Source organism: Lucilia cuprina, chromosome 6, assembly GCF_022045245.1.
Source record: "Lucilia cuprina isolate Lc7/37 chromosome 6, ASM2204524v1, whole genome shotgun sequence".
Lineage (NCBI taxonomy): Eukaryota > Metazoa > Arthropoda > Insecta > Diptera > Calliphoridae > Lucilia > Lucilia cuprina.
In genome coordinates this window covers 12223506-12238620 of record NC_060954.1, presented here as the reverse complement: position 1 = coordinate 12238620, position 15115 = coordinate 12223506, and the positions used below count along the sequence as shown (strand labels likewise).

General features: G+C 29.9%; 1 protein-coding gene across 1 annotated transcript in view; it reads right to left on the bottom strand.

The window, feature by feature from the left end:
• LOC124420908 (putative polypeptide N-acetylgalactosaminyltransferase 9) overlaps positions 1-369 on the bottom strand; it is a 28267-nt gene extending 27898 nt beyond the window's left edge. Inside the window, exon 1 of the mRNA XM_046955360.1 lies at positions 317-369. The gene's annotated coding sequence lies outside the window, so the exon portion shown is untranslated. The remainder of the gene's footprint in view (positions 1-316) is intronic.
• Between the last annotated feature and the right edge of the window lie 14746 nt (positions 370-15115).

Genomic DNA, 15115 nt, shown 5'->3' with positions numbered 1-15115 from the left:
AAAAAAATTTCCTTTAAAGTTAACAAAGTTGTTAGATTATTACACCGATCATAACAAATGTTAAGTTGAAACTGACATCATTAAGACATTTCTACGATAAACAAAATTCTTTTTAAGATTTTCTAACAACAACTCAATTTGAAACACTAACTATGGAGAAATTTTGTTAAGAACAAATTTTTTTTTTAAAACATATGTTTTGAATAATCCTTCTCAATCGACCAGCATTTCTATATTTTCTTCACAACGCAACCCAAACATATGTGTGATCGAACAAAATATCTTAAATAAACATTTAATACTATTCTCAACTTACATCAATAATGCTGGAGTTTGACAAGTTTCTTTTGAAAAATTACCTGTAAATAAAGAAAGATGAAAAAAAAATAATAATTAATTATTTAGCCTTTTATAAATATGTTGTATTTTTTCTTAATTATTTAAAAGAAAGTTTATTTACAGAAAAGACAAACTTTTTGTTTAGGAGTAAAGTTTGCTGGACTTTCAATTATAATGATGTTGGTGTTTAAATAGACAGTATGGACTGTAGATTAAACTATCGTCTATAGACTATAGACTATGCACTAGACTATAGAATATGCCATAGACTTAATCTATTAAAATGAAACTTATTAAAACTAGACTATAGTCAAGACTATAGACTAGATTTTATTCAAGACTATAGACTGGACTATAGTCAAGATTATAGACTAGAATATAGTACAGACTATAGACTAGACTATAGTCAAGAATATAGACTAGACTATAGTCAAGACTATAGACTAGACTTTAGGCTAGACTGTACACTGGGCAATGGACTAGACTATAGACTAGGCTATCGACTACACCATAAACTATAGTCTAGTCTATAGTCTAGTCTACAGACCAGACTAAAGACCAGAGTAGACTACAAACTTTACATTAGACTACACTATAGATTAAACTATGGACAAAACTATAGGCTAAACTATGGGCTAGACTATAGATTGGACTATATACTAGACTATAAACTAGACTATAAACTAGACTATAAACTAGACTATAAACTAGACTATAAACTAGACTTAAGACTGACCTATAAACTTAATTATAGACTAGGCTAAAGACTAGACTATAGACTACCCTTTACACTAGACTGTAGGCTAAAATATAGACTACTACAGACTAGACTATAGACTACACCATAAACTATACTATAGACTAGACTGTAGACTAGACTATAGACTAGACTATAGACTAGACTATAGACTAGACAATAAACTAGACTATAGATTAGACTACACTCTAGACTATAGACTAGACTATAGACTAGACAATAGACTAGACTATAGATTAGACTACACTCTAGATTATAGACTAGACTATAGACTAGACTATAGACTAGACTATAGACTAGACTATAGACTAGACTATAGACTAGACTATAGACTAGACTATAGACTAGACTATAGACTAGACTATAGACTAGACTATAGACTAGACTATAGACTAGACTATAGACTAGACTATAGACTAGACTATAGACTAGACTATAGACTAGACTATAGACTAGACTATAGACTAGGCTATAGACTAGACTATAGACTAGACTATAGACTAGACTATAGACTAGACTATAGACTAGACTATAGACTAGACTATAGACTAGACTATAGACTAGACTATAGACTAGACTATAGACTAGACTATAGACTAGACTATAGACTAGACTGTAGACTAGACTATAGACTAGACTATAGACTAGACTATAGACTAGACTATAGACTAGACTATAGACTAGACTATAGACTAGACTATAGACTAGACTATAGACTAGACTATAGATTAGACTATAGACTAGACTATAGACTAGACTATAGACTAGACTATAGACTAGACTATAGACTAGACTATAGACTAGACTATAGACTAGACTATAGACTAGACTATAGACTAGACTATAGACTAGACTATAGACTAGACTATAGACTAGACTATAGACTAGACTATAGACTAGACTATAGACTAGACTATAGACTAGACTATAGACTAGACTATAGACTAGACTATAGACTAGACTATAGACTAGACTATAGACTAGACTATAGACTAGACTATAGACTAGACTATAGACTAGACTATAGACTAGACTATAGACTAGACTATAGACTAGACTATAGACTAGACTATAGACTAGACTATAGACTAGACTATAGACTAGACTATAGACTACGACTATAGACTAGACTATAGACTAGACTATAGACTAGACTATAGACTAGACTATAGACTAGACTATAGACTAGACTATAGACTAGACTATAGACTAGACTATAGACTAGACTATAGACTAGACTATAGACTAGACTATAGACTAGACTATAGACTAGACTATAGACTAGACTATAGACTAGACTATAGACTAGACTATAGATCAGACTACAGGCTAGACTATAGGCTAGACTATAGACTAGACTATAGAATAGACTATAGACTAGACTATAGGCTAGACTATAGACTAGACTATAGAATAGACTATAGACTAGACTATAGACTAGACTATAGACTAGACTATAGACTAGACTATAGACTAGACTATAGACTAGACTATAGACTAGACTATAGACTAGACTATAGACTAGACTATAGACTAGACTATAGACTAGACTATAGACTAGACTGTAGACTAGACTATAGACTTGACTATAGACTAGACTATAGACTAGACTATAGACTAGACTATAGACTGGACTATAGAGTAGACTATATAGAGTAGACTATATAGACTAGACTATAGACTAGGCTATAAACTAGACTATAGACTAGACTATAGACTAGACTATAGACTAGACTATAGACTAGACTATAGACTAGACTATAGACTAGGCTATAGACTATAAACTAGACTATAGACTATACTATAATATAGACTAGACTATAGACTAGACTATAGACTATACTATAGACTAGACTATGGACTATACTATAGACTAGACTATAGACTATACTATAGACTAGACTATAGTCTAGACTATAGAATAGACTAGACTATAGTCTAGACTATAGACTAGACTATAGACTAGACTAGACTATAGTCTAATCTATTGACTAAATTGACTCTACCCCTTATTTAATTATGTAAAATATCATGTAAAAACTGTGTAAAAAATTAAGTTCTCTGCTTTAGTAATTTGAGAAATTTTCTACATTTGTAGAGTTCTCTTACACTTTTCACCCAAACATAACTAAAGATATTTCGTATCCATTTATGTACATTATGTTCACCCTTACATACCTAGATACATATGTTCGTATGTATGTTGGTATATATGTATAGCTGGGTGTACAACAATCAGTTATAAAAAACAAAGTTATAGTTTTTTCTACAATTTTTATTGATGATTTATGGACCATTCTGCTTAATGATTATTATTTCTCTGTGTGTGTGTTTTATTACACATTGTTGGTGGTGTAGTTTGTTGGTGTTGTTATTGGGTTGTTAAAAGTATTTGTGTTGCCAATTTTTTCTAGCCATTTTATTAACTGGAAGACCGCTCTTATTTATTTATTTAATTTTTTTTATTTTCATATTAAATTTATTATTTGTTATTCTTATGATTATTTGTTATTTTTGTACAGTTGTGTGTGTGTTTATTTTTCTATTTTTATAAACAGAATTTATAAAATTTAATAATTTAATGATAGTGAAAGTAAACAAAAATAAAGTATTTGAAATGTGTAACAGTCGATGATGACTATTTGAAAAGTGAAATATATAAATAAATGAATAGTAAATAAATAAATAAATTATATATAATTGACCATTGAAATATGTGAAATGTGAATTTTTATGATATTTTAATAGACGGTATTTCGACAACAACTGTTGGCTTCAATAAAAGGTTTAGAATGGCAGTTAACCGACATATTTTTGTTATAAACAAAAACATTCTGTCATTGGCAATTTAGCGATAATAATAAAAATATCTGAAGAGGAAAAAACTTTGGTTCTTACTATTAATAGCGAATACTTTAATAAACTACTACTGAAAATGCTAATAACGCTATGAAATAAATTAAGCTAAAAGATATGTTTTTAAAACACCAGTTAACTAAATTAACATTTTTTACTGTGATTTTATGGTAACAGCTTAAATGTTACGACTTCTTTAGAGATCAGATATTCGTGAGCTATTTTCTACTGAAAAGTGTCTCCTAGAATAGTTTTCTATAAAAATATTGTTATCTTTAAAGAATACAGATTAGACTATAGTCTGTCTATAGTCTAGTCTATAGACCAGTCTATAGTCTATTCTATAGTCTAGTCTATAGTCTAGTCTATACTCTAGTCTATAGTCTTGTCTATAGTCTTGTCTATAGTCTAGTCTATAGTCTAGTCTATTGTCTAGTCTATTGTCTAGTCTATAGTCTAGTCTATAGTATAGTCTATAGTCTAGTCTATAGTCTAGTCTATAGTCTAGTCTATAGTCTAGTCTATAGTCTAGTCTATAGTCTAGTCTATAGTATAGTCTATAGTCTAGTCTATAGTCTAGTCTATAGTCTAGTCTATAGTCTAGTCTATATTCTAGTCTACAGTCTTGTCTATAGTCTAGTCTATGCTCTAGTCTATAGTCTACTCTATAGTCTAGTCTATAGTCTAGTCTAGGCTGTAGTCGTGTCTATAGTCTAGGCTGTAGTCGTGTCTATAGTCTAGCCCATAGTGAAGTCTATAATCTACCCTGGTCGAAATAGACTAGAAAATAGTTTAGTCTGGGGTGTTATATATAGTCTAGGCTATAGTGTAGTCTACAGTTTAGCAAATACATATGTTAAAACCTTAGCAATAAAAGTTACAATTATAGGAAAAATGTTTCCCCCAGAAAAAATTTTCGTTACCGAGAATGGAGTACAATAAAAAAAGGATTTACAGTGATAATGCAAACATATGTGACAATAATAAATATCATCATCGTTATTATTTTTAATATTATTGTTTTCGAAATTTTTTATTGAAAGTCAGTTTTTTAATACCTTTTTGAAAAACATTAAAAACATAAAAATTTATACAAATATAGACAAATGTATGTACATTAGGGGGAGGCTGCAAAAAAAAATATAGAATTTTCTAACAATCACATTTTATTCTTTAATCAAGATCACAAAATATTCATAAGGTTTTATTGTAGCTTTGTAAACATCAGTTTTTTAGTGCCACCCTAATTTATAAAAATTCTTTTATATTTAAACATATTTCAAATGCATCTGTGCCTAAAAACGTGATTGTAGAGAGAATGGAAGGAGAGGTAATGTTTTTTCATTATTTTTTACATACACACACATACAAACAACAAACAATTGATGCTTGTAGTTGAAGAGGAAACAAAAAATAATATATAGAAAAAACCGTTATCATAACAACAAATACTTCAAGTCAGGAATAGGAAAGACTGTGGGTGGAGAGCAGCCATATTGAGATAATAATGCATGTTTTTATTGTTATTATAAGTTAAATTACATTAACAAAATGGTGGAAAAAAGGGGGGATTGAAAACTGCAAAGGTACCAAACTCACGATTTTTTATATAAATGTAAAAAAAAACGTTTTGTTTATTTTTTTAATTTACGCTGGAGTTGATTTCAGTCATTATATTATGCATATTAAGTATTATTTTAATTTTAATACAAAAGTTTTTTTTTTAATTTTTTTATTTAAATAAAAAAGTGTTATATTGCACGACTTTAAATAAATATTGATTTTCAATAGAATCAAAGTTTTATAATATTAATTTATATCCAGAGAAGAGTAATAATTTAATTAAATATATTGCAAAAATTTATTGTTAAATGTGTAGTAGTATGCTACTGACTAAAGTATTAATAACGGTAAATTAATTTGTTAATATTTTTTTTATAAAAAGTAATACTAATTAATGTTAATTTATATTAATGTTAAAATAATGTAAAAAATTAACTTGAATTTGTTTAAATAAAATTATTTGTCTTAATAAAAAAACAAACTATAAACAAGAATATAGACTATAGAGTAGACTATAGACTAGACTATAGACTAGACTATAGACTAGACTATAGACTAGACTATAGACTAGACTATAGACTAGACTATAGACTAGACTATAGACTAGACTATAGACTAGACTACAGACTAGACTATAGACTAGACTTTAGACTAGACTTTAGACTAGACTATAGACTAGACTATAGACTACAGGATATAGACTACAAATAGCTAACTAACTTACTGCCTAACTAACTAACTAAATAAATAATTTTTAGACAATTTTCTATAGAAAATTGCTATGAAAGTTGCTTCATAGGAAAATTTTCTATAACAAAACCTCTTCTTTTGTAAGTTACCTTTGGTTTTCAATATAGAAAACACTCTTTTATGGCTCTTGCAATCCGTCCCCTTTACCAACGAAGTTTATTTAAGCCAAACGCCTTTACTCAATTACATTTTAATTCAACTGTCAAAATGTATAAAATATTATGGCGCTTTTCGCACAAATAAAATCAACATAAATTTTTAACAGCAACAAAAAACATGTTATAGAATTTAGAAAAAAAAATTTAAAACTAAACAAAATAACTTAAACAGGGATTTGGAGCAGGGTTCTTACTGATGTTTTTTTTTTCTTTCCCAATAATACTAATATTTAGTTTAATAAATAAAATCAATAAATATGGAAATATATGAGTTTATTTATTAAACTGTCTGGTTGGGTAACAGCCATTGCCTTGTAGTGTGTGTGTGTCTGTCTGCTTAGTCTGAAAAAGGGATCAAGTGTTGCGAGTAGAAAAGACAGTGGAATCGAATAAGACCGACAACATAATAATCACCTGTTAGTTTTCAATAAACCATAAATCATGTGGTGCAGACAAAGTGTCTGCATTTTTTTAATTGATTTATAAAATAAACTAAAAAAAGAAATTTATTTCGTCGATTTAAAAGATTTCAATTTTATTAAACGTTTTCTTTTTGGGAGGGGAAAGGGGGGACTTAAATATAGTTATTAGATATGTTAAGCCTTTAATTTTAAGGATTTAAGATTTATGTGTGTGTTTTTAAAACATTTTTTGGGAAATTAAGTGAAATATGAGATTTTTAAGTTTTTCATAGTTTCTCCAAAAAGGAGAAATTTAAAGTTTGAAAATTTTTAAAGGAAAAATAAATTCAATTTCTTTAGAAGATTTTCGTTATAAATTTGTCTTCTTTTAACTGTTTTCTTTAGACAGTCTTCTTTAGAGAATTTTATATAAAAGAGTTTAACTTTTCAACCATTTTGTATAGACTAGAATATAGACCAGGCTATAGACTAGACTATAGACTATACTATAGACTAGACTATAGACTAGACTATAGACTAGACTATAGACTAGACTATAGACTAGACTATAGACTAGACTATAGACTAGACTATAGACTAGACTATAGACTAGACTATAGACTAGACAATAGACTAGACTATAGACTAGACAATAGACTAGACTATAGACTAGACAATAGACTAGACTAGACTATAGACTAAACTGTAGACTAGACTATAGACTAGACTATAAGGTAGTTTTCTTCTGAGCGTTTTCTACACAAAGGTTCTTCTTAGGCAGTTTTCTTCTAAAGCTTTAAAATAATTTCATGTACAGTTTTCTATAGAAAAATTTATTGTTTAAGCACCTTCCTTAATAATTGTTGAAAGTATTGTATGGAAAACATAATTTCCATAACAAGTTGTCTTTTTAATATAATTTTCTATACAAAAAGGTGCTCATATATGGAACAGTATCTTTATTGACCGAACGTCTTCTCTTGATAGAGAATACATTCCATTTTTTTACATTTCTCTGTGTTTGCATGTGTTTTTCTTCTCTCCAAGAGTTTCAATTTCACTTCCTTCTATTACATTCACAATTTTCGTTGCTAACCACAGCAGCAACATTAACAACAACAGCATGATAAAACAAGTTAATAAGCAAAACAGACAAATATCTTTTTCATAAAAAAAGATTTTGTTTTGGTGAATTTTCATCATAAATTGAAATTGAAGATTCTGTGGAGGCAAAATAAAAAACCACAAAGAGAATGTTGGAATCAAAAATACAAGTTATTAAGGTTTCAAAGAGGGTCTGTTGAGGGTATTTACAAGGGGAGAAAGAGATATAATATGTTTGATGGACTGTTGGTTATGTTATACGCTAAAAGTTTAAGACCATTTAAAAATTTCGTAACACTAGCCCCAAAGGACTAGTTACGTAACTAGTTCTAAATGAAGTTGTTTTTACAACTTTGATTTTTGCTTATATAATCTTCTATCAAAGAACTAAACAGGTTGCAAGATTGAAGTAAGATTGAAGTAATATTAAACAGTTGCAAATCCTTGTTGCTTCTTTGCAGATGTAGGGCACCCGCGATTCTCCTCTAAGCTACTATCAGTTTTTTCATTTATTTTTTTATATTCATTGTTGATTTTTGTTATTTTTTTTATATTTTTTTTGTTCATTCGATGTTTTCTTGTTTGCTGCTTTGCAGCAAAAGTTGTTGATCTTTAGCAGATGAGTTGTGTGTGTGTGTGTGGAGAATCCACCGAAAAAGTTTACAAAAATTATATATTATTGTTGTTTGTTGGTGGCTTGTTAAAGTTCATATAGTAGAGAAAAAAAAATAAATTGTTTGTAGACAACAAATGTTGGACAACAATACAATTTGGTTGGTGGCGCTGGTGGTGAAGTGCAAACAGTAATGTTGTTGTGAGCAAAATATTAAGGTGGCAGATTATTTTGGACATTCTGGCATTAAGGTTCAATAACCGGATTAAGAAATGTTTATAAAACAAAGGCAGTTTGTTTATAAAACAGTTTATAAAATTCATTACACCTTAGATTACAAAGGGACAAACGAGTAGCTAGTCTACAAAATTCAATATAGGACTATACTTGAAAGAGTAAGTACTACTATTTAAAGCCACTATATAAAACAAAATCCTTTTACGAGCAACAGTTATAAGATCTCTTTTAGATTACTTAGAGATAGTCTAGTAACTAGTGCTAAACCGTTAGATGTATTCTGCTTGAAGTTAAAAAAAGGTTATTCCTTAAAAATTTCTCTCCCTAATGTCAAACTACCTTCTTCTTCACAAAAAAAGAAGCGTTTTTAACCAGCTTTCAAAAAGGTCTTTAGGGGGAACTTAGTTACTGATACTTGAGCTGCTGTTGCTGCTGCTGGTCGCTGTTTATTGTTAATGTTGTTTATACAATTGTTGCTGTTGCCGCATTTTTGTGGTTTCTATTTATTTAACAATGTTTTTTTTCTATTTCTTTTTTTAAACAATTTTGATTATTTTATAGAAAAAAATATTGTTTAAATCATATTTCTTCTTAGTTTAAATGTTAATTTAAATATCATAACAACAAAAAAGGTCAATTGCAAGTAACATTTGAAGATGTTTTTGAAAGTCATATAACAACAAGAAATTGCTGGCATAAAGTCAAAATTGTTGATAATAAAGGTGTCAAATCAATATTGATTTAGAATTTCTGCTTCATGAACTATGATTGATATTGAAAAAGGATTTTGAGTTGAAGGGTAAAAGGTAATGATTTTGTGAATGTATTGCCAATTGAATATTAAATTTTAAAGATACAATATCTGTATAATCTATAGTCATACTTGGACACTGATCTATAGTCAAGTTCAAAGTTTGATCTATAGTTAAGAATAATAAGTGATCTTCATCCCAGTATATAAACTGATCAACTGAACAGATTATCGATTTATTTAAACTCTAGACTATACAATGAACTAAAGTATAGAACATAGACTGATCTAAAGTGTCGACTATAAGCTGATCTATAATCTACACTATAGGTTGATCTAGAAAGAAAACTATAGACTTATATACAGTCAAAAGTATAGACTGATCTATAGTCCAAAACTTTAGATCAATTAGTTCAACGTAGTATTGACTATAATCTGATCTCTAGGCAAGACTATAGATTGATCTCTACACAAGACTATAGATTGGTATATAAGCAAGACTATAGATTGATTTATGACAAGAATATAGACTGATCTATTGTCAAGACTTATCTGTGATCAACAGTCAAGACTTAGCTATAGACTAAGTGATGATCTACAGTATAGGCTCTAAACTTTAGACTGATATAGAGTTCACACTAAAAATTGATCCATAGTCACCAGACAATTAACTGATCGGAACAAAAGATCATTGACCGGACTATAATTAAGAATAGAGACTGATCTGTAACAATGATTCTAGACTAATCCATAGTCAATAGCAAAAACTTATTTATAACCCAGACTGTAAATTAATCTACAATCTATACTAAAGATTGATCTATTGTACAGGATGTAGATTGATCTATAGTCCAGATTACAGAGTGATCTATAGACCTGGCTCTGGATTGCTCAATAGTAGACTATACTTTGATCTACAGTCAAGAATATAGATTGATTTATAGTACGACTATAGACTGATCTATATTCTTGGCTATAGATTGATCTGTAACCAAGAAATATGATTAATATGATCTATGGACAATGCCTATATATAGCCTTATCTGTACTCTAGAGTGAGAACTATATATAAATCTATAGGCCAGACGATTAAGTCTAAATAATAGTCTATAATAGAATGCTCTATTTAAAAGACTGATCTTTACTGAATAATCTAATGTCATAACTACAGACTGATCTATTCTAAATACTATGAACTGATCTTAAGTGAATACTATATACTGATCTATATTGAATACTATAAACTGATCTACAGCGAATCCAATATACTGATCTCTAGTCAAGACTATAGACTGAAATACAGTCCAAACTATAAACTGATCTATAGTTAAAGAATATACTCTGAAAAGGAGAAAACTGAATTGCAGTCAAGAATATTGTCAAGCTTATAGACTGATCTATAGTACAGTGTATAGAATGATCTAATGTCAAGATTATGGAGTCAGCTATAGTCAAGACTATAGTCGAAAGTATAGTAAATATATTAAACTAAACTAATAGTGCTGACTATAGAATGATTTATAGTCCAGCTTAAAAAATTTATCTAAAGTTTAGATTGATAAATAGTAGAGGTTATTGCTTACTTGCTGATCTGGTTCATAGTAAGGAATTAAGCTGATCTATAGTCAAGACTTTCAGCAGTTACATATTCTGGACTATAGACTAATCAGTAGCTAAGACTATAGACCGATCAATAGTCTGGACAATAGATAAGAAAACGTCCATTTCCCATGATACACTTTTCGATTCTACATACCTATTAAGAAAATAAATATAAAAAAAATTGCGGTATTCTTTTCAAAATGAAACCTTTTGATAAACAAATTTATTGTTTGATAAAAAAAATACCTCCTACATTTTTTCAACAAAAGAAAACTAATAAAATTACAAAATTCCAAACTGAAATCAAAAGCAATTTTATCTGTTCACTTAATATTTATTTCAATTCATAAAACTTCAAAGAGAATTTTACCTCCTGCGAAATACTAGTGAGTGTTGGTATGAATGGTATTCATGACAAAGTGACTGACTTGAATGATACAAAGTTGTGGGTAATATAACACTTTTAAACATACCAACATCATCAACAACAAACACAACAACCGCAACAACATATTTGAGTTCCTTTGTAACAAATAAACAATTTTTGTTTGGCTTGTTAAACTGAATATAATGGAAAATAATAACTATGTATGTATGGATGTTTGAGCATGATGAGCTGACTAAGGGAATGAGCATGAATGAATAAACAAAATAAATAAAAGAATAATCACTTTGGCAATAAAAATTAAACATAAACAGAGACACAGATATAGGAAAGAGAAAATAAAATCAATATAATCAAACATTTTAACACACACTCTCGCTGTTACCTACAAAAATTTCTCACCCAACATGTTGTAATCGAAACAATATAGTATCGAACTTCTCCCTCTAATGCAAGTCATTAGAAATATATAAAACCAACCCAAACCAATCAACAAACTCAAGGAGGAAATCAATAAACACAGACTCAGTAGACCCTTTTAAAAGACGACGGTGTATGTTGTAAGTATAAGACAACAACATTATAGACATCTCAAAAAAAACAACCCAATCATCCATTGAAACAAACCAATATTAACAACAATAACGACAACAACAATCACAGATGAGAAGATATTCGTTCACATTTACAGATAACAGCTAACTATGTAACTAGACTTACTGACTCACGGTTAGGCAAACAAATAGTGAGACAAACAAACACTTTGATATTTTACACTCTCTATAAAGATGCACAATCAATGGGGACAGTAAACAGCTTGATACCAACTAAACACAACAACAACAACCAAACTAGTGAAATGATAAAGATGAGGACGATGACAATGCTATATGACTGTTAATGATGCTGCACAGTGGGGTTGGAGTATAGCAAAGACACAAACCTACCAATAATTTTGTTGCGATCTCCATATCCAGACTACCGGATGATCTCTTTAGACTATAGACTGATTTATAATCCATACTATAGACTGATCTATTGCATAGACTATAGATTGATCTATTGTATAGACTATAGATTGATCTATAGTCTTTAGTCCAGAATATAGACTTATCTACAGTCCAAACTATAGTCTAATCTATAAATCAACCTTTAGAGATCAGTCTGATCAATAGTCCACACTATAGACTGATCTATAGTCCAGAACTATATCCAGACTAATCTATAGTCCAGACTATAAACCAATACATAGTCTTGACTATAGACTTATCTATAGTCCAGACTATACACTAATCTATAGTACAGACTATAGACTAATCTATATTCCCAACTATAGAATAATCTATAGACTATAGACTAATCTATAGTCCAGACTATAGACTAATCTATAGTCCAGACTATAGACTAATCTATAGTCCAGACTATAGACTAATCTATAGTCCAGACTATAGACTAATCTATAGTCCAAACTATAGACTAATCTATAGTCCAAACTATAGACTAATCTATAGTCCAGACTATAGACTAATCTATAGTCCAGACTATAGACTAATCTATTGTCCACACTAATATATTGTCCAGACTATAGACTAATCTATAGTCCAGACTATATATAGACTGATCTATAGTCTTGACTATAGACTGATCTATAGTCCAGACTATAGACTGATCTATAGTTCAGACTATAGACTGATCTATAGTTCAGACTATAGATTACTCTATAGTCGAGACTGTAGACTGATCTATAGTCCAGACTATAGACTGATCTATAGTCCAGACTATAGACTGATCTATACTCCAGACTATAGACTGATTTATAGTCCAGACTATAGACTGATCTACAGTCCGGACTATATACTGATCTATAGTTTAGACTATAAACTTATCTAAAGTCCAGAATGATCTATAGTCTAGACTTTAGACTGATCGATTGTGTAGAATATATACTCATCTTTAAGCGTAGCTATAGACTGATCTTTATTCCGAACTTTAGACTAATTTTTAGTCCAGACTATTGACTGATCTAGTCCAGACTATAGACTGATTTATAGTCTAGACTATAGACTGATCTATAGTCTAGACTATAGACTGATCTATAGTCCAGACTATAGACTGATCTATAGTCCAGACTATAGACTGATCTATAGTGTAGGCTATTGACTGATATATAGTCTAGACTATAGACTGATCTATAGTCTAGACTATAGACTGATCTATAGTCTAGACTATAGACTGATCTATAGTCTAGACTATAGAATAACTATAGACTATAGACTGATCTATAGTCTAGACTATAGACTGATCTATAGTCCAGGCTATAGACTGATCTATAGTGTAAACTATAGACTAATTTTTTATTGAATTTTTTCTCTTTCATTCCACTGTCCTCCAACTTATATGGCTGTTGGCTAACACACTCTAATGTTTGTGTTGATTTTCATATTAATGATGTTACAATTTATCATCAAGATTCGTTATCATTTTTTTCAATAATTTCGATGTTTGCTTCTCATTTTTCTACTTTTTTTCCTCCATTTTTTTGGAATGATGACAATGATGACTTTTCTTCATGTACGTGTCATAATGAAGTAAACATCATCATTACTGCAATATTGAGTGTAGTGTTACAAAAACTAAGACAATACATTGTTGGCATCAGTTTCACGGCATCATGACTATTGAACTATTTTAAATGGTGTATGGCAGCAGAAATTCAATAGAAAATCCTGAAACTGAAAATCTTAACAGCAGACAAAACGCCTATTGAACAACACTAATAACTAAAAGGTTAAGAGAAAATCTTCTTTGGAAAAAGAAAGCCAGTCAGCCGGCTGGTTGGTTGGTCGGTCGGTCGGCCAAACATGCATTAAAGTCAAACCTGACTAAATACTACTGCAGCAGCGTTAGCAGATAAGAGTCAACAGACTCCAGCAGTTGGTAAGATTCTTACATTTGGTGTTGTTGCATTTTCATTTCTTTATGTTTAAAAAATGCAACAACAGCATTAAGAATTATGGTCACAACCACATAAAAGTGGCAGAGGGAAATGCACAAAAAAAAGAAATCATAAAATGTATGAGAATGTATTTGGCTGGAATCAGGAAAAAGAACCTGTTTTGTTAATAATTTACGATCTTAGCGTAACAAGAATTCAATGAACTCCAACCGCCGGTCTTTGGTTTAGAAGTATGTAGTTGGTTCTTTTTGTAGTTACTTTGTATCACAAATTTTATAGAAACTAAGGTGCGAGGATCGTATTAGAAGTATAATAGAAAAGTTATAGAAATAGTCATCAACTTTAAATTCTTTTAAGTATCTGCAATTTTAAACGTGGCAGACCAGGTTTTTCTAGACCAAATGTTAGCAAAAGCCTGCAGGAATTATCCGTAATATTTTACAATCTAAAATTTGTAAAATGATTAATTGATCTTACCAGATCAATACTATCACAAACACTTTGATATTTAACACCTACCAAAGATGTAAAATCGATAGGAGCAGAACACAGCAAGATGCCATTAGTCATGATAATGAATCATCTTATGAGCATGTTGATGACAACATTCTAGGGCTGCTAATGATTGCACAGTAGATAAGAA